Consider the following 19,292-nt stretch of genomic DNA (forward strand, 5'->3'; position numbering starts at 1 on the left):
TAATTTTTTTTATAATGTCATAAAACCACAAAAGACAACCAGACAAAACAGAGTTTTAAGATAATTGTTCCAAACAATTCATACCTGTTAGTTGTTGACTATAGTTATATAAACCAGTGCTTGAAGTAGGCAGTTACGCATGATGCGTAATTCATGTCACATCACCAGTAGATTTTCTTACGTCCCGACAGCTTTTATAAGGTGTCGGTACAGTTTCCTGCTCCTGCGAATGCAAATTAAACAACTTTACTATGATGTTTTTTTTGTTTTTACTGCAAAAACAAACAAACAAAATACATTTAAAAAAAATGTTGCAAATGGCATCAAATTTTTTCAGAAAACTGCAGCAAATTCAGTCATTTTGATTAATCAACCGAACTGATCGGATTACTATCAGATTAATGCACATGCCTTCCAAGCACCGAGGGCCCTGATAAGGTTCAGAAACCGTATACATGTCAAAATGTTGCTTTAACCATCCTAGTATTATTAGTACTATTATTATTGGTGACATTATTATTATTATTATTGCTTTGTAAATAAATCATAATGCACAAGTTACAAATATCTTGAAAATGCTTTATTTCCATAAAATTAAAAGTTGCAAACATTTTCATTAATTAAGTAAATGGTTGCAATTTTGTTATCAATTTACTTCCTTTTCATCATTAAGTTACTTATAATCATGTTTCAATTTACAAGAACCACCACAAATAAATAAGAAATAAATAAGTAGGCAATGGTGTAACGTTGCTGGCAAGGACAAAGACGATGGAGTGACAAACCCAAGTGCAGTTTATTAAACAAAAGTGAGATCCAAATACCCTAACTAGAAACAAAAAACAAAACATGACTTGACTAAATCTGGACTTGGCTTGGCTTGACTTAAACAAAACTACAACAAAGTTACATTAACAATACTCCACAAAGGACAATGGCAAACATGAGGGCTAAAATACATTGATGTGGGTAACAAGTTAACAAGACCACCAATGAAAATACAAGACTGAAAACAATATAACAAGACAAGACTAATAAACGAATGACAAAAAAACACATGAAACATGGTGGGAACAGGATAATCACATGACTAGACAAGGAAGTTTAAAATGAAGGACCTGAAGACATGAACAGGACTAATGTTTCAAAATAAAAGACATGAAAAACAGGAACCAAAAGAATAAACATGACATATCCCCTCCTCTAAGGGGTGGCTCCAGATGCCCCATCACATGAAAAAAAAACAGAATAAACATGACAAGACGTGTCTTGAGGCGTGGGGCATGGCGAGATAGGGCGTGGGGAATGGGATCAAGGCGGAGTCCGGGGGGGTGGGGGACTGTGGACTGTGGCGCAGAGGTGGGCCTGGACCGTTGAGCAGAGGCGGGCCTGGACCGGTGACCAGAGGAGCAGTCTGGGGTTCGACTGAAACATGGCGTGGAGCAGATTGAAGCTTGGCTGTGACATGGCATGGAGCTGACTCTGGCGTGGCGGTGACATGGCCTGGAGCTTTTTTTTAGAAATGAATGTTTCAAGGTTCCTGTTACATCCCATGTGATAAGTGTGACTTGTGTTTTGGAGTATGTTTGTTTTTGTTCTCTCTCTCTCTCTCTCTCTCTCTCTCTCTCTCTCTGTCTCTCACCATTTACTTTCGTTTTCAGCAGGCAGGCATGGTATTTAATTGGCCCATTCATCTGTCAATCTTGGAGACGCATGTTGACGACATTGCGTGTTTCCACCAATGAGGGCGGGCTATGAGAGTATAAAAGAGAGCACCTGCGTGGAAAGCGGGAGGATTCTTTCTTTGTTTGATGCCTGCATGTGCGTTTGTTGTAATCGTGTTAAATTATCTGGTTGTAAACTGATGTTATTAAACGTGAAAAAAGGAAAAGGACAGGTAATATATCACGTGATATACATGTGCCACACTGAGGTTTCAATTGTGTTAGAACACTAGGTTAGTGACGCGTGCCATCCCTTGTATTTTTGGTTATAGTGAGAGTAGGTTATTTAGGGCGCTATAGATAACTTCTCTTCTGATATGCTTTTCTGTGAAGTTTAATTGTTTGGTTAGATTAGGAGTGTTTATTTTCTTTTAGTAAGATTGGTTATTGTTTTATTTATTTATTTGATTTGGCACGGTCCAAGTTCTTTTCATTTTCCCCATTTCCTTGGGTGATTTATAGTTTTTTTTTATAGTTATGTTGTATATCTTTTGTAAACTTATTTAAATACTTATTATGTATATGTGTTCTCCTATTATTCTTCATAATAAATATTGATACTTTACCTTATTTGAAACTCGTTGGTGTGATTGCTTCCCAGGACATGCACAGTGTTTTTCTTTTTTAAATGTTGCACCCCAATTCCCCGAGCCTTAAAAGGGTTTGTAACAGTTCCACTTCTGAAGTGTTTCCCTCACATATGAATCATCACATCCCATTTAAAAAATATAGTTCATATAAAGTGAATTAACAACTTGTCATTTCAATTTCAAGCAATGGGCTTCATTAACGAGACGATCCCAAAAAGAGCCAAGCACCTTCCTGCAATGGTAAAAGAACACCATCAAAATGTTGCTACTTTTGGCATTAAAAAGTCAAAAATAAAATTGATAAATGTCACGATGTGAAAAAAGTCATAACCGTCGTTAATTACATTTACATTATATTTATGCATTTGGCAGATGCATTTATCCAAAATGACTTACAGTGCACTTATTACAGGGACAATCCCTCCGGAGCAACCTGGAGTTAAGTGTCTTGGTCAAGGGCACAATGGTGGTGGCTGTGGGGATCGAACCAGTGACATTCTGATTACCAGTTATGTGCTTTAGTCCACTACGCCGCCACCACCACCAGGGGTCGGCAACCTATGGCACACGTGCCAGCATTGGCATGCAGAGGGGTAATCATTGGCACACCATTAACGGCGAGAGAGGAGTAGACTATATTTATATAAATTCCGCACCTGCATTCCAGTCTACATCTTGATGTAAATCCTTCCTTATTATTACGCAGTGTGATTTCATCAGCTGAATGGGAAGCTAAACACTAATAAAGTGTGATGAGATTCGCACATCACAAGCCAGCAGCACTTCTCTTTCGATTAAACGCCTGAGTAGATGCGCCCGCTTTACTTCGGTCAGACTTCGCGGATGACAGCCTACATTCATTTGTTTCATTTGTTTCTTTTTGCTTTCAGAACAACACGTCATATAATAAGGAAAACACCACTATTAATCCTACATCGGCACAGCCATTGACTAGGAAAATAAAAAATGTCACTCCATGTAAAAAAGGTTGCCGATCCCTGGTGTAATAGCTTGTTGAGTCCAATTTGTGTATTATATAATTTAGTGCCTTGCAGATATAGCTTTCTAGATAAAATGTTTCAAATTTCCACTTTGAAGTACTTTAATGTTACACTGTAAAAATTACAATATAATTTTCTTTCAGTTGATGAAAAACTGCCATGTCTGCAATACCGGATAATGAGTCTTAATGCCGAAGCATCTAACAATTTCTTTGTGTGTCGGCCAAATACATGAAATATTATGTATGATTTCCAAAAAAAGTGTCGGGACAAATAGAGAAAGTGAGGGGGAGCATCACAATGAATAGTTTCTATAGTTTAAAATAGCAAATGTTATGTCGGTAGCCAAGTGAGCCGCAATACAGCAGACCCAAAATTAAGGGGAAATTATTTAATTATTTAATTAATCAGCTATTATTGAATGTTGATAAAGAAAACGAAAATCTTTCATATAACGTAATATTATTAACTTACATCTGTATCTTTTGTTGGCAGTGGCACTGGTCGACCTTGAAATTTAAAATGTCCTCGCGAGACCAGTTTTAACCCAACTGTGTGCGTTATTATCGAAACAACCCAATAAATGTTAGGAATAACCCAACAATATGTTTAACCCAGCTATTGGGTAAAATAAATAACCCAACGTTTTTTGGAGTGTATGTTTTCTCAATATACCCCCATGACCTACTATTTCTGGAGGGATTCCGAAGTGAATGGACACTTTACAATCCAATAATCTCTGGGGAGCTGTGGAAATTTCAAGTTTAAATAGATTAAATTAAATGAATGGCAGTGTACCATGAGTCAGAAGGCTCTTCTCAACTGTTAGTGATATATATTCCAAGAAATTTGTCCCTTGTGCTTACATTGTGCTTTTAGGTTATTTTCGTGTTTGTTATCACATCATATATACAGGTCACAGGTCAACACCAATGTCCCCAGAAGTATGTCCAGAATCTATTCGTACTTCTTGCAGTCATACCCAATGTTTTATCAGCTGAGAGGTACGCGATTTTGGATGCAGAGCAGGTTTCTGTTTTGTCAGACAAAGACAGCATTATGCACAGCATGAATTAAATGTATACCTGCCTTTCAGTCATATTAATTTGCTCTTGTATTTTCAAAGTCTGAAATGACTTTTAAGCTTGATAAATCACCTTTATTTTGCACATTTGTAGGCGCACCTTTAAATTGTATATTCTTTTAGAGGAAACACACAATAAATTGCTATTACTACACATCTGAAACATGCTATTTTACACATCTGAAACATGCAATCCTCAGAAGACCTTTTTTTGTGCTTAATCTTTAGTAAATCATCAGGGCCAATGTGCGCATCAAGAGATATGCCTGGTCGTAACACTTTTCCCCATCAATAGTATATAGATATATAGTATATATATTTGGTATATAGTACCAAATAACGGTTCTTTGGCTTGTAAAAGCAGAACCATTTTGTTTATTTATTTTGTTATTATTATTTATTTATACATTTTAAGATACATTACAGAGACAACAAACAAACACAAAAAAGACACTACAATAATAAGCAACAATGAACAAATACACTGAAGGAAAAAAAAAAACATATATATATATATATATATATATATATATATATATATATATATATATATATATATATATATATATATATATGCATATATAAATAAAAAATTATAAATTATAAATTGCAATCCTACAATATATTGGGACGGAGCAAATCAAACACAAACAGCAGAGTCAAGTTGGAGAGTTTGGACATGTGCAAGAAGGGGCTGCCAGAGTTTGACAGAAATAGTGCTAGGTTGGCGAAGAGCGTATCTAATTTTCTCTAATTTCATAAAATAGAGAACATCTCTTACCCAGCGAATGTGAGAGGGGGTGAGGACACTTCCAATTCAATAGAATTCGACGTCTTGCCAAAAGAGTTGAAAAAGCTACAAAATCTGAGAAGTGAGACGGCAAAGGGTGGTCAGGTGGGAGAACCCCAAACAAACCCGTAATTGGACAGGGTGGGATATCCACCAAGGGTAGACAGGGCAGGGCAGGTCCAAAACATATGGATTAGAGTGGCTGAACCAGAATGACACCTGTCACACTCAGGGTCAATAGAACTAACCTCTTAGACCAGTGTGCTCTATGAACCAACTTGCACTGTATGAGCCTGTGATGTGCGCAGAGGGAGGAGGAATACACCCTGTACAAAATTACTTTCCATGTCTCCTCATTAAAGTCAGTACCAATGTCTTGGGACCAAACGATGCATAGGTTGTCAAAAGATGAAAATTGCTAATTAATAATTATATTCACTAATTTAGAGATTGACACTTTAACACACAGAATGGAGTCCAAATCTGAAGGGAGAGGCACATTAGGAAAGTTGGTAATTTTTTTATGCACAAAGTCTTGAATTTGTAGATATCTGAAAAAATGGCTTCTAGGAATATTAAACTTAGAGGACAACTGATCAAAAGAGGCAAAATCACTATAAATGTAGAGGTCAGCAATATAAACCAATCCAAGATCCCTCCAAGAGGCATAAGCACTGTCCAAAATGGAAGGGTGGAATAGAGGGTTAATGAGTAATGGGGATAACAAAGGAGTGATATGAAGACCAAAATGGTGCAAAAATTGAAAAAGATTGTCTTTTACAATTATGTTATTTGAATATTTCATCAGAGACCATGTATGTGGGAGACATAGAAGGGAAGCCAGGGAGGAGGACTTGTTCTCAATGTACAACCAGGATGGGGGATCAACTAAGTTGCTTGAATCAAACCAATATAAAGTAGAGCGTAAATTTGCTGCCCAATAATATATCAGAAAATTAGGAAGAGTCTTTTTATTCCAAAGAAAATTCAAAATAGATCTGTCAAGTGTAACAAAGAAGGACTTTAGAATAAAAATAAGAATACATTGAAAAAAGTTGTGGTCAAATAAGTCTGAAAAACTTTTTGTCACAGTTATGCCTAAATACCTAAGACTCTGTAAAGCAGATCTGAAAGGCAGAGATGCTAATGGGTATTCCAAGGCTGCCTTATTGATGGGCATTAATTCACTTTTAGTCAAATTTATCTTGTAGCCTGAAATTAGACCAAACTCTGCCAGGAGGTCCATCACCAAGGGGATGGAGGTGCCAGCGTCCGACACATATAACAAAAGATCATCCGCATATAAAGACAATTTATGCTCCCACCCTCCCCTTTGTATGCCAGCCATTGCGCTGGATCTGAGAGCAACCGCCGACGGCTCAATGTCTAATGCAAATAACAGCAGAGAGTGGGCAGCCCTGTCTAGTCCCACGACCAAGGGAGAAATACTTATTATTTGTTCATACACAGGCCATTGGGGACGTGTATAGAAGCTTAATCCAAGCAATAAACTGGTCGGGAAAACCAAATCTCCTCAGTGTGAAGAATAAATACCCCCACTCGATCAAAAGCCTTCTCAGCATCCATGGAAGATGAAGCATAGAGGATATTCAAGAGGAGTCTAATATTGTGACAAGAGTGTCTATTTTTAATAAACCCTGTCTGGACTGGTGAAATTATGGTTGGAAGAACCAGCTCCAAACGTCTTGCCAGAATCTTAGCCAATAATTTCACATCTGTACAAAGTAAGGAGATGGGGCGATAATTACTGCATTGAGAAGGGTCTTTATCTTTCTTGAGAATAAGGGAAATAGTAGCCTGGCGCAGAGATTAATATATCAATCATTCAATACCTGAACTGTAAGACTCATTAAACATGTTTAGCAAAAGAGGTGATAATTTATCGGAAAAGTCTTAAAGAATTATACCGCAAAGCCATCAGGCCCTGGAGATTTACCATTCTGCATCAGACTAAGAGCAGCCTTAACTTCATCCAGCGTAAGAGGAGCTATCAAATTAGAGGAGATATCAGAATCATTGCAAGGCACATTTGGAGAGCTGAAAAAATTGTCAAATTGAGCCTCTTCAGTAATGCTCTCAGAGGTATATAAAGAGATATACAAGTCTCTTAATTGGTCAATAATAGACAGAGGATTAACTGAAGACCCAGTGGCAATGGAAATTTGAGTAATAAGGTGTGAGGCAGCAGACTGCCACAACTGGTGAGCAAGTAATTTGATTTATCGATTTATCGCTGAATTCATAATAATTACAACGAGTCTTATGCAGCGCTTCACTTGCTTCATTCGTAGCTAGCAGATCAAACTCTGCTTTTGTCATGAGAAACTTAGTGAAGTGGTCTACTTGTGTTGAGCTAGCACAGATGGACTGAAGGTCTGCCAAAGCACTAGATAAATTAGCAATAATTGAAATTACAATAGTGTTATAAATACATGAACTGACCAATGAAAGCAGTTTATTATCAACCAGAAAGTAGTCAATACAAGAGAAAGAGCGATGAACAGGGGAAAAGAAAGATAATTGTTTTGTGTTAGGATTGAAAAAACTCCAAACTTCTGAAACGGCATATTGCTCCATAAAAAGCTAAATAATCCTACCAGATTTAGACTGTACACAAGGCCTAGAGGAGGAACGGTATAGAAGAGGGTCTAAACAGCAGTTCAAATCCCCACCCAGAATTAGTTGGCTGGAATGTAGATCAGGGAGGGAAAAAAAAATATTTTTTTTTTAACTTGTCATCCCAATTGATATAGGCCATATATGTTTGCCAAAATAAAGCGAACCTCATTGATCTGTCCTCTAAGAATAATACATTTTCCATTTGGGTCTGAGATGACCTCAGAAACTGAAAAAGGAATTGATTTATGGATGAGAATAGCTACACGCCGGGACTTACTAGGGAAGCCAGAACGGTAGAGCTGGCCTACCCAGCCCTTTCTCATTTTTAGATGGTCTGCAGGCCTGAGGTGAGTTTCCTGAATAAAGGCGATGCTAGTATTCAAATGTTTCAAATCATTAAGAACTTCGCTTCACTACAGAATTGAGTCCTTTAACGTTCCAACTGGTGAATTTCAGTGTACCATGGGGAGCAGTCCTGTTACTCATCATAAACAAAAGCAAGAAGTTAACACCTGAGATCCGAGGACATCGACCAGAAGCTGAGAAAAAAAAGGTCGTCGGACGTGGTCCCTCGATCGACTCAGGAAAGCCCAAAATTCGAATATTCTGGCGCCGGCTGCAGCTCTCGAGGTCCGAGACTTTAGCCTTCAGCCACTCATTATCCTTCTGGAGCCTCAAACATGTAGCCTCGATAGTTCTGGACTCGAGATTACCGAAGCGAAGATCATGATCTGTCACCGTGAATTGAACGTTATCTAGCTTGGTTGACAAGCTTTCGAAAGATGCTTTGAAGTCCGCGGCAATAGAGGCTGTAAGATCGGCGTGTAAAGCACTGATCTTGGCTAGCGTAATGCTAGCACCAGGCATAGAAGCACCATCTCTGTCTTGATCACCCTGTTTGCCCTTCCCCTTTGACATTTCAAAAGCAGTTAAGGTCGCGAAACAATTAACGAACATATGCTGTCAAATGTAAACAAAAAATGCTGAGGTTTATATGAGGTAAATGAAAAGTATTTGGGAGCGAGCCCCGCACACGTTTACTCCTCAGGCGCCACAACTGGAAACTGTCCAGCAGAACCATTTTTGGTGCTATATAGAACACTTGGAAATTATTGATATGTTTTGAAAATTATTACAATATGACAAAATTATTACATTATTACATCGACCTCTGTGGTCGTGTACACGGGAAGAGACTTGGGAACAGAAGACTTTCTTCTCCTCCTCTGGACGGCTGAAGGTGGCAATGCTGGCTCTGGGACAGACAAGGCGGGCAACGCAGGCTCTGTTACAGACGAGTCAAGTCAAGTCAAGTGCTTTTTATTGTCATTCAACCATATACAGTTAGTGCAGTACACAGTGAAATGAGACAACGTTCCTCCAGGACCATGGTGCTTTATAAAACAACATAGGACTTACACAGAACCACATGAGACTACATATATCATACCTATATAAAGTGCACATGCAAATGTGTGCAAAAAGTATGGGACAGTACAATAAATTACTAAAAATTAACAGGACAATAGGCCTAGTGATGACAGTTTCTAAAAATGCTAAATGTAAACAAAACATACTATGAGATAGTGTTCTATGGACATAGCAGTTATTGAGATAGCAGCCAGGTATAAAGTGACAATAAAGGCAACTCAGGACACGTGTGTGCGTGTCAGTCCAGTCTCTGAGTATTGAGGAGTCTGATGGCTTGAGGGAAGAAGCTGTTACACAGTCTGGCTGTGAGGGCCCGAATGCTTCAGTACGTCTTGCCAGATGGCAGGAGGGTGAAGAGTTTGTGTGAGGGGTGTGTGGGGTCATCCACAATGCTGGTTTCTTTGCGGATGTAGTGTTTTTTGTAAATGTCTTTGATGGAGGGAAGAGAGACCCTGATGATCTTCTCAGCTGTCCTCACTATCCTCTGCAGGGCTTAGCGGTCCGAAACAGTGCAAGTCCCAAACCAGGTAGTGAAGCAGCTGCTCAGGTAGCTCTCAATAGTCCCTCTATAGAATGTAGTGAGGATGGGGGTTGGGAGATGTGCTTTCCTCAGCCTTCGAAGAAAGTAGAGATGCTGCTGGGCTTTCTTGGCAATAGAGCTAGTGTTGAGGGACCAGGTGAGGTTCTCCGTCAGGTGAACACCAAGGAATTTGGTGCTCCTGACAATCTCCACAGAGGAGCCATCGATGTTCAGCAGAGAGCAGTCACTCTGTGCTCTCCTAAAGTCAACAACCATCTCTTTTGTTTTGTCCACATTCAGGAGACATGTTGTTAGACGCTTTGCCTATCTGATGGCCCGGGACAGTTTGGCCCTCGCTGTTCTTAGGGCAGCCTTGTCACCTGCTCTGAAGGTGGAGTCTCGGGTCCTCAGCAGCGCATGCACCTCAGCAGTCATCCACGGCTTCTGGTTGGAGCATTTGGTGATGGTCTTGGAGAAGGTGACATCATCAATACACTTGCTGATGTAGCTGGTCACTGATGCTGTTTATTCCTCCAAGTTGGTAGAGCCGCCATATGTTGCAGCCTCCCTGAACATGTGACAGTCAGTACACTCAAAACAGTCCTGAAGAGCTGAGATGGCTCCTGCTGGCCAGGTTTTCACCTGTTCTGGAGCATTTTTTTTTTGCATCTGACAAGCGGTCTGTATGCTGGAATTAGCATAACTGAGATGTGGTCTGAGTAGCCAAGGTGGGGGCGGGGATCCGCCCGGTATGCGCCTGGGATGTTTGTGTAAACAAGATCAAGCGTGTTTGCCCCTCTCGTTGCAAAGTCCACATACTGATGGAATTTAGGGAGCACTGTCTGAGATTTGCATGGTTGAAATCTCCAGCAACAATAAACAGTCCATCAGGGTGAGCGTTCTGTAGTTAAATAATAGCCCCTTACAGCTCACAGAGTGCTTCCTTAGCGTTAGCGCTGGGGGGAATGTAAACTCTGGTTATAACAACAGTTGTGAATTCCACTGTTTTTCCACTGAATTGAGCAGAAAATAGAGACTAGCATAGAGTTATTGCACCATTCCGTGTTGATGTAAACACACAAGCCACAACCGCGAGTCTTACTTCACAGAGCTGCATTTCTGTCGGCACGAAATGAGGCGAGCCCATCTAGCTGAATGGCGGCGTCCAGAACTCTGTCGCTGAGCCACGTCTCCATGAAAACAAAGATGCAGCAGTCTCTAAGCTCACGCTGCGTAGTCTGTTGGAGTTGGATGTAGTCCAGTTTATTTTCCAGTGAGCAAAAATTTGAGAGCAGGATAGACGGGAGATCTGGCCCGCTAGGGTTTGTTTTTAGCCTAGCATGGACCCCCGCCCTCTTGCCGCGCTTTCATTTCCTCACACACCACTTACGATGTCCCCTCCCCCGTTCATGCCGAGGACTGGATGCCTGGTCTAAGCAGGCCGAATTTGCGTAGCTTCTCCTGCAGATCATCATACAGCTTGGTTTTTGCATGAATCTTATATTTTAGCAGTGTCTGGCCATGGTAGACACGAAGACCGGTTTTTCCAATGTTCATGTGCAGTAAAAGTCGGGCTAAGTGACAAAAATAGCACCATTTTGGATCCAGAGTGGCCGCTGCATGCTACCGCGCTGCCATCTTGGATCATTGGCAGGCAACATAGGCTCTGAGATGGACGAGGCTGGCAACATAGGCTCTGGGATGAGGCTTCCAGCTCGTTGTCCATAGCAGGCGTGGGCATTGGCTCATTGACTGTTGCAGGTGTGGGTGTTGGTTGTTTGCCATAGCAGGCGTGGACGTTGGCTCGTTGGCCGTGGCAGGTGTGGGTGCTGGATCATTTGCAATGGAAGGTGTGGGTGCTGGCTCGTTGGCTGTGGCAGGCATGGGCACTCACATTTTGTGAGGTAGGGTCTACATGGCCCTACGCACCGACATCAGTGGCAGATCATTCAACTTGGAGACGGGCCGTGGAAGGCTTCGAGACAGGGGTCGCGGAAGGCTTGGTGCAAGGAGCCATGGAAGGCTTGGCTGTGACATGGTGTGGAGCAGACTCAGATTTGTATGTGACATGACGTGGAGCAGATTCAGACGTGGTTGAGACATGGCGTGGAGCAGACTCAGATTTGGCTGTGACCTGGCGTGGGAGGCTTGGAAACTGGATTCAGGGTAGGGAGAGTAGGATCCTCTGAACCCAGAGTGTCTAGTGTTAAACTCACATATTCCTCCCAAATGTAGTCTCATGACTCCGGAAAATCCCTCCACATGTAAGCTAAGAGTCTGATCCATTACAGGGATTGAACATAGCTACTAGATCCATTTGGTCAATTGTTCTGTAACGTTTGAAGGAAGTCATGAGTGCAGAATCTAAATTCAGCTTGAATTTAATAGAAAAATAGACAAAGTACAAAACAGGGTAACTACTGGAAAATGGCAAGACTAGGAACTGGGTACTATAATAAATGTACATGAAACAGGATCAAAACACAACAACTGACAAAGACTGAACAGAAATCAGGGCATTATATACACAAGGACTATGGAATTGAACACAGGTGAGAACAATTGGGAACAGCTGACAGAGATGAGGGCAATGCATTTTGGGAAGTGTAGTCCAGGTAAAACGGAAGACAGGATAAACATAACGCAACACAACAGTGAATAATGACATTCGCGCAAAGTGGGCAGAATAAATATACAAAATAAACAAAAATAAGTGCCCACGTCCATGGAGGCTATTTTCCCATCATGGCCAGTACTCATGTACATGGAGGCTGTTTCACTGGTAACTGCCAGTACACACAGACCCCGGTAATCGCTGTGCTTGATTTGCCACTGTGCACCCGCCGGTGATGTCAAGGTCATGGCACTTTGATTAGATTAGATTAGATTCAACTTTATTTTTATTGTGCAAGGTACAAGTACAAAGACAATGAAATGCAGTTTGCATCCAACCAGAAGTGCAAAAAAAAAAAGCAGAAATGTGCAATGTGATATTCAAGTGTAGACAGGTGTAGCAAAGGCAGGACAAGAAATATATTGCAGTGTTATAAGAGCAGAATAAATATGGCTATGTAATATCAACAGTGTATGAACAACATGTACAGATATGTGCAATGCAGTAGCAGTGACATTAAAAGTAGTAAGAATAATATAAATATATGCAGTGTATTAGCAGGATATATAATAAGAAAAACAGAGTAAATATGTATATTCTGTATGAACCATATAGACAAATATGTACAGTATGTACAGCTATGTGCAGTGTGGTAACATAATAAGAGCAGTAAGAATAAGTGTATGTGCAGGATGAATAGTATGAAGAGCAGTAGAATATGGCTATGTATAGGTGTAATTACAGTATGTACATTTTTAATTTTCACCAGGATGCAGAGCTAGAGTTCAGTAGGGTGACAACCGCAGGAAAGAAGCTTCCTCTGAAACTGTTGGTTCGGGTGTGGCGGGACCTGAAACGCCTCACGGAGTGGGATGAACAGTCTTTGATGATTCTGCGCCCCTTGCGCAAGCAATGTTTGCCCTGGATTGTCTCGATGGAGGGGAGTGAGGTACCAGTGATGTGTTGGGCAGTTTTCACCACCCTCTGCAGTGCTTTCCGGTCAAGGGCAGAGCAGTTGCTATACCAAACTGTGACACAGTTGGTGAGGATGCTCTCGATGGTGCAGCGGTAGAAGTTCACCAGGATCTGAGAAGACAGGTGGACCTTCTTGAGTCTCCTCAGAAAGAAGAGACGCTGACAGGGGCGATTCTAGGATTTTCATTTTAGGGGGGCTCAGCCCCCAATGAGGGTATGATTAAAAAAATATTGTTTGACTTTTAGGGTAGGGTTGTATACTACTAACCTTATTGCAATCCACTATTCCATTGTATTCCCTGTATTTCATATATGGGAGTAGGAGTACTGACTGAGCCATATACAACACTGTAAAAAAAATTAAAAATTTAGATGTGACCAGTCACTAGAAAATTTTGAGTTGGGAATGTAGATTTTTTTTTACAATGAAGACTTCCTGATTCATTATTCACTGTACAAACACACGCACACACGTTTCCAGTACAAACACAACATTTTACTGTTTGCATTTCTATGCTCACATACAAACCTTAGATACTGAATTTTTCTGACAAAATAAAATAAAATTTTAACCAGAAAATAACATAAAAGTCATAAACTTTGACTATCCATTTCAGCAATATAAACAACACAGGTATGAGGCTGGACAATGGATTAAGAGGGGCTGTGGTTAACTATCAGAAGGAATGAAAAACAAGCGAAAATGAAGCAGCCTGTGAGAAGCAGGGACAAAGTTTTTGCAGCCCAGTTACTGGTCTTTCATTGGGAGCATCAACCTGTGTCTTCTCTCCTTAAGAGTAGCAAACCTGTTGATTATTTTATCATGGTCCAATTGCTCAACGACATCTTTCTCGATGGCCATAACTGCCAGTTGATGGAGCCTGCTCTGACCCATTGTTCTCCTTAGCCAGTTGCGGAGACGACGAAGAGCACTGAAACACCTCTCGCACGAACAGCTGCTAACAGGTACAGTGAGGGCAACCTGGATGACAGATTTCAGTGACGGAAACATTTCAGAATCCAGCAGGTTATAAAGTGAAAACCATGTCCTGTGGAGCTGCACCAGCTTGCTTTTTACGTGTCAAAAAGTGCCTTGCTACCATGACTACCTCTGTCTTCAAATCAATGTTGTAGTGGTGTGCTAGTTCTTCTAAATGTGGCTCAGACAGGAAGTTTTCAGACACTGGACTACATGCTTGAATACCTTGAAGCAATGTGGCATTTACAGCAGAAAAACGGTTCTCCAGTTCAGTTATCATTCTATCCAGACATGGATATAGTAACTTTGTTTTGACTTGTTCGGCATCTGTGCAGATTCTCCTATGTGCACCATAAGTTGTTTCAACAACAAAATCCTCCATCCTTTTTTTCTTCTGTCTCTGGCCAGAAAGTTGCTCCTCAACTACAATGTGATTATCTTCACACACTGCCTTTGCTCTAGCATATATTTCTGCAGCAGTGGGATCACTGCGTTTCTGCTTTAAGGAGTCACACACAGCATCTTTGTATGCAACTGCTTGGGGAAGGTCAATGGTCTCTTTTTGGAGATATTTGTGCAAGCCTGCCACTACAGATAGGAGATCCTTGAAAAGAATCAACAAATACACAAATGAGAATTTGCAAATTTTTGTTTTCAACCCCACTGCAGTAGCTGTATTGATGGCAGAGAGGCAATCAATGATGGCAGGCAAATTTTCAAGCACAGCATTCACTGAGTGAAGCTGGCACGCCCACCGTGTGTTGGACAGCTGCACCAGTTCACATGGTTGCAATCCCAATTTTGTTTGTGCTTCTTTAAACTTGTGGTGGCTGACCAGGGAAACACTGAAAAATGAATACAGACTTTCCAGCAGACTAAAGAACTCTGCGGCCTCAGTAATCCCTCTGTAGGTGTGGCACAAGACGAGATTCAACTCATGGGCATAACAGTGAACATATACAGCCTCAGGGTACCTCTCCCTGAAAAGAGACTGAACACCTCCAGCTGCTCCACTCATAACTGCTGCTCCATCGTATGTCTGAGCAACACACTTCAATTGAGCAATTCCTTCTTCTTGTAATTTTCTCTCTAATGCTTCTGTTATTGACTTTGCGTCGAAACTTCTCAGCTCTGTCAGGGACAGGAATCTCTCTTTAACTGTTCCCTCAGTGACATACCTCACACAAATTGCTAGCTGTTCAGTGTGTCCATCTCTGGCCTCGTCTGCCATAATGGCAAACATTTTTGACTCATGCATTTCTTTGATCAAAGTTGCTGTCACCTCTTTTGAGCAGCACTCTATCATTTCATTCTGACTGACAGGAGAGAGGTAGGTGCTGTTTGATGGAGGTGTGTAATGCTGCAAGAAAGGATCAAACTTCTGCAAAAGCCCCATGCATTCCAAGAAGTTGCCCTTATTATGACTTTCTGCTGTTTCATCATGACCCCTTAATGGTAGCCCTTGCTTCCCCAACATGCAGGTCACAGCCGCAACACGTCGCATATACTCCCTTCTTTGTCTAATTTCATCAGCATTTGCTGCTTCAATCTGCTGTATAACATTTCCCTGTAATGCACTAGCCTTGTAACTTTTCCATGAGACAATACAATCCTTGTGTGACTGAGTCCCCTCATGTTTGTGAAATGCGTTGAGTGCCTTTTTCCAGTTTTTGTATCCACTACTCACAAATACATCATGCTTCAAGTTTTTACCAAAGACATGGCAAGCAAAGCAGTAGGCAGAATCTGTCTTCTGTGAGTACTCAAGCCAAGCAAAAGTTTGAAACCAGTTTGGCTGGAATGATCTTTTTTGTAAGCCAAAGTTCTCCTGGGGATAAGTGTGTAATGTTGCCTGTTTTGGACCTGTGTCCTTTTCGCCTAAGTCAAACTGATCTAAAGGTGCAGCTGCTGTATGTGCTTCATCTGACATTTCTTTCTCTGTATGTCTGTCCTCTCTCTCCTGACACATGTCTTCCTCTTCTTCATGCTCTCTCTGTCCCTGTACTGTGACAATCACGTACAAATACGAGTTTGGTAACTTAAGAAATTTTTGGTAACTATAGAAATCTTAACTTCATTTGTATTTATTAACTGACCAGACACGTTATCCAAACCAACTCTGTTCACTTTCTCACCTGGATCATGATCTTGCCCTTTCTCTGTTGTGCCTTCTTCAATCTGCTCTGCCTCCACTTCATTCTCTTTTTGCACTGACTTTTCTGAGAAACCAAAACGTTTATTTCAGTTCAGTTGACTGAAAGACAATTAATAATTTCTTGTTGAGTGTCAATAATGTCAGGACATTCATGTTTATCCTTTGACGATACCACTGCTTTTTCTTATGAAATGTACATGGAAATTGGCAGACAATTAAAACAACATTAGGGTTCAATGACTGCAATGAGTCTTGGGAACACAGTGGTATTGTGTGTGAGAGGCTGTCTACGTTCTTTTCACCTGACTGTTGCTCATTTGCAGATCTACTCCTGCACGACAAGAAAAATTGTTGTATATCCATCTACAATGAAATATAAATTATTTTTTTTTTTTTTTTAGCTTTTTAGCCTTTATAATCAACAATACAGTTGGTTTTAAATCAAGTTACCCCCTGAAAATTTTGTTCATTTCAAATCATTTAACTAACCAGCTAATATTCATTAAGAATATAGACAAAACGTGTATTAATGTAATTGTCTATTGGCAATATGTTTAATCTGTTCTATATTTATTTCTATTTATTAAAAATAACAACATGAATTATCAATTTGCCACTTCTATAAATCAATGACTTAAAAAAATCACAAATCCCTTTACTCTACTCTTACTCTAATATATGTATCATGATACACTCCTGATTCATTATTACTTAATACAAAACTATATTTAATAATACAAAACAAAATAACTCCACATGATGTTTCTCTCTCTGTGCCATTTAGTGCTTTCAGACAATGATGTGTGTCTTTAATCATTTCTGTGCATGGCTGCATTGTAATGTAATGCCGAAATACACAATAATATGTTTTAAATTAAAAAATAAAATTAAAATAAATCATGATCGTTTTCTAAAAGTATGATTTCATGGGTGTTAATCGCTTCATTTTTGTTGGAAGAAAAAACAACTATCACACTGTAATAAGGGCTGAAGGAAGGTGGTGAACGCAGCGATTGGTATTGGATGTATGAGAAACCGAACCGTCCTGTATTGCTCCAAAAAACATTATGTAAACTGCAATGCATTTATGACAAAGAACTGCACCGATGCAGATGTCATATCATAGCAATCTATCAATAAATGCGCACACACACACACACACACACCTTGAACTCTCTGACGTTCGCTCTGCTCTGCACCCCTGCGGATTGAAAAGCGCGCTGAATCCATGCAGACTCAGATAAGGGGAGGAGCCGAAACTTGACGCAGCTTTCCGCCGTTTCAAATGAGTTTTTAAAGGGGACTGATATTAATTAATAAAAAAATTGTTAGGGGGGCTGGGCAGAAATTTAGGGGGGCTGAAGCCCCCCTAAAAAGGGCCTAGTGATGCCCCTGGACGCTGGTGAGCCTTCTTGATCAGGGTAGAGGTGTTGAGGGTCCAAGAGAGGTCCTCAGAGATATGGACGCCCAGAATCTTGAAGCTGGTGACACGCTCCACCTCAGTCCCGTTGATGAGAATGGGTGTGTGTGTGTGCCAGCTTTAGACTTCCTGAAGTTTACAATGAGCTCTTTGGTCTTCTTAGTGTTGAGAGCCAGGTTGTGCACCACGATGATAGGTGCTGGACCTCCTCCCTGTAGGCCGTCTCATCGTTGTTGATGATGAGACCAATCACCCTAGTTTCGTCTGCAAACCTGACAATGGTGTTAGAGCCATGTACAGGTGTGCAGACATAGGTGAAGAGGGAGTAAAGGAGAGGGCTCAGCACACATCCCTGCGGTACGCCAGTGTTTAGGGTGATGGTTGAGGAGGTGTGATTATCTAACCTAACAGACTGAGGTCTGTTGGTTAGGAAGTTTAGAATCCAGTTACAGAGGGAGGTATTGATGCCCAGTTCACTGAGTTTGGTGATCAGTTTTTAGGGGATGATGGTGTTGAATGCTGAACTAAAGTCAATGAACAGCATTCTTACATTGGTGTTTCTATTGTCAAGGTGGGACAGGGCAGATTGAAGTGCCATAGAAATGGCATCCTCTGTGCTCCTGTTCTGACGGTAGGTGAATTGGAAGGGGTCCAGTGAGGGTGGTAAGTAGGTCTTGAGATGGACCAGGACCAGCCTCTCGAATGATGGGGGTGAGTGCAACTGGACGGTAGTCATTAAGGCTTGTTGCATTTTAGTGTTTTGGTACCAGCACAATGGAGGTGGTTTTAAAGCGTGCGGGGACAGCTGCTTGGGCTAGTGACAGATTAACTGTCCTTACTGTTGGTTTCACATGTTTGATGAGTGCTAAATACTTGGGCAGTAGAAACAAAGAGAGGTGATCTGAGTGTCCTAGATGGGGGAGGGGAGCAGCTTTGTATGCAGCTGCTATATTTGTGCAGCCTTGGTCTAAAATCTTTCCTCCTCTTGTGGATAAATTTTGATGGAATTTAGTTTAAAATTTGAGTGGTTGAAGTCACACGCGACAAAGTAGGCTGCCTCAGGATGCAGATTTTGTTGTTTACTGATAGCAGAATGCAGTTCTTTCATGGCAATCTTAGCATTAGCATGCGGTGGTATGTGGGCTGCTGTTACTACAGTTGATGTAAACTCTCTGGGCAAATAGAAAGGTCTAAACTTAACCATGAGATACTCATGGTTAGCTGAGCAGTGACTCTCGGTGATGGTGGTGTCTGTGCACCACGTTTTGTTAACATAAATGCACAAAACTCAACCTCGGGTCTTACTGCAGTCATCAGCTGTTCTGTCCGCATGGAGGAGGCAGCGTCCAGCTAGCTCGATAGCGCTGTT

The sequence above is a fragment of the Xyrauchen texanus genome, chromosome 26 (assembly GCF_025860055.1).
Source record: "Xyrauchen texanus isolate HMW12.3.18 chromosome 26, RBS_HiC_50CHRs, whole genome shotgun sequence".
NCBI lineage: Eukaryota > Metazoa > Chordata > Actinopteri > Cypriniformes > Catostomidae > Xyrauchen > Xyrauchen texanus.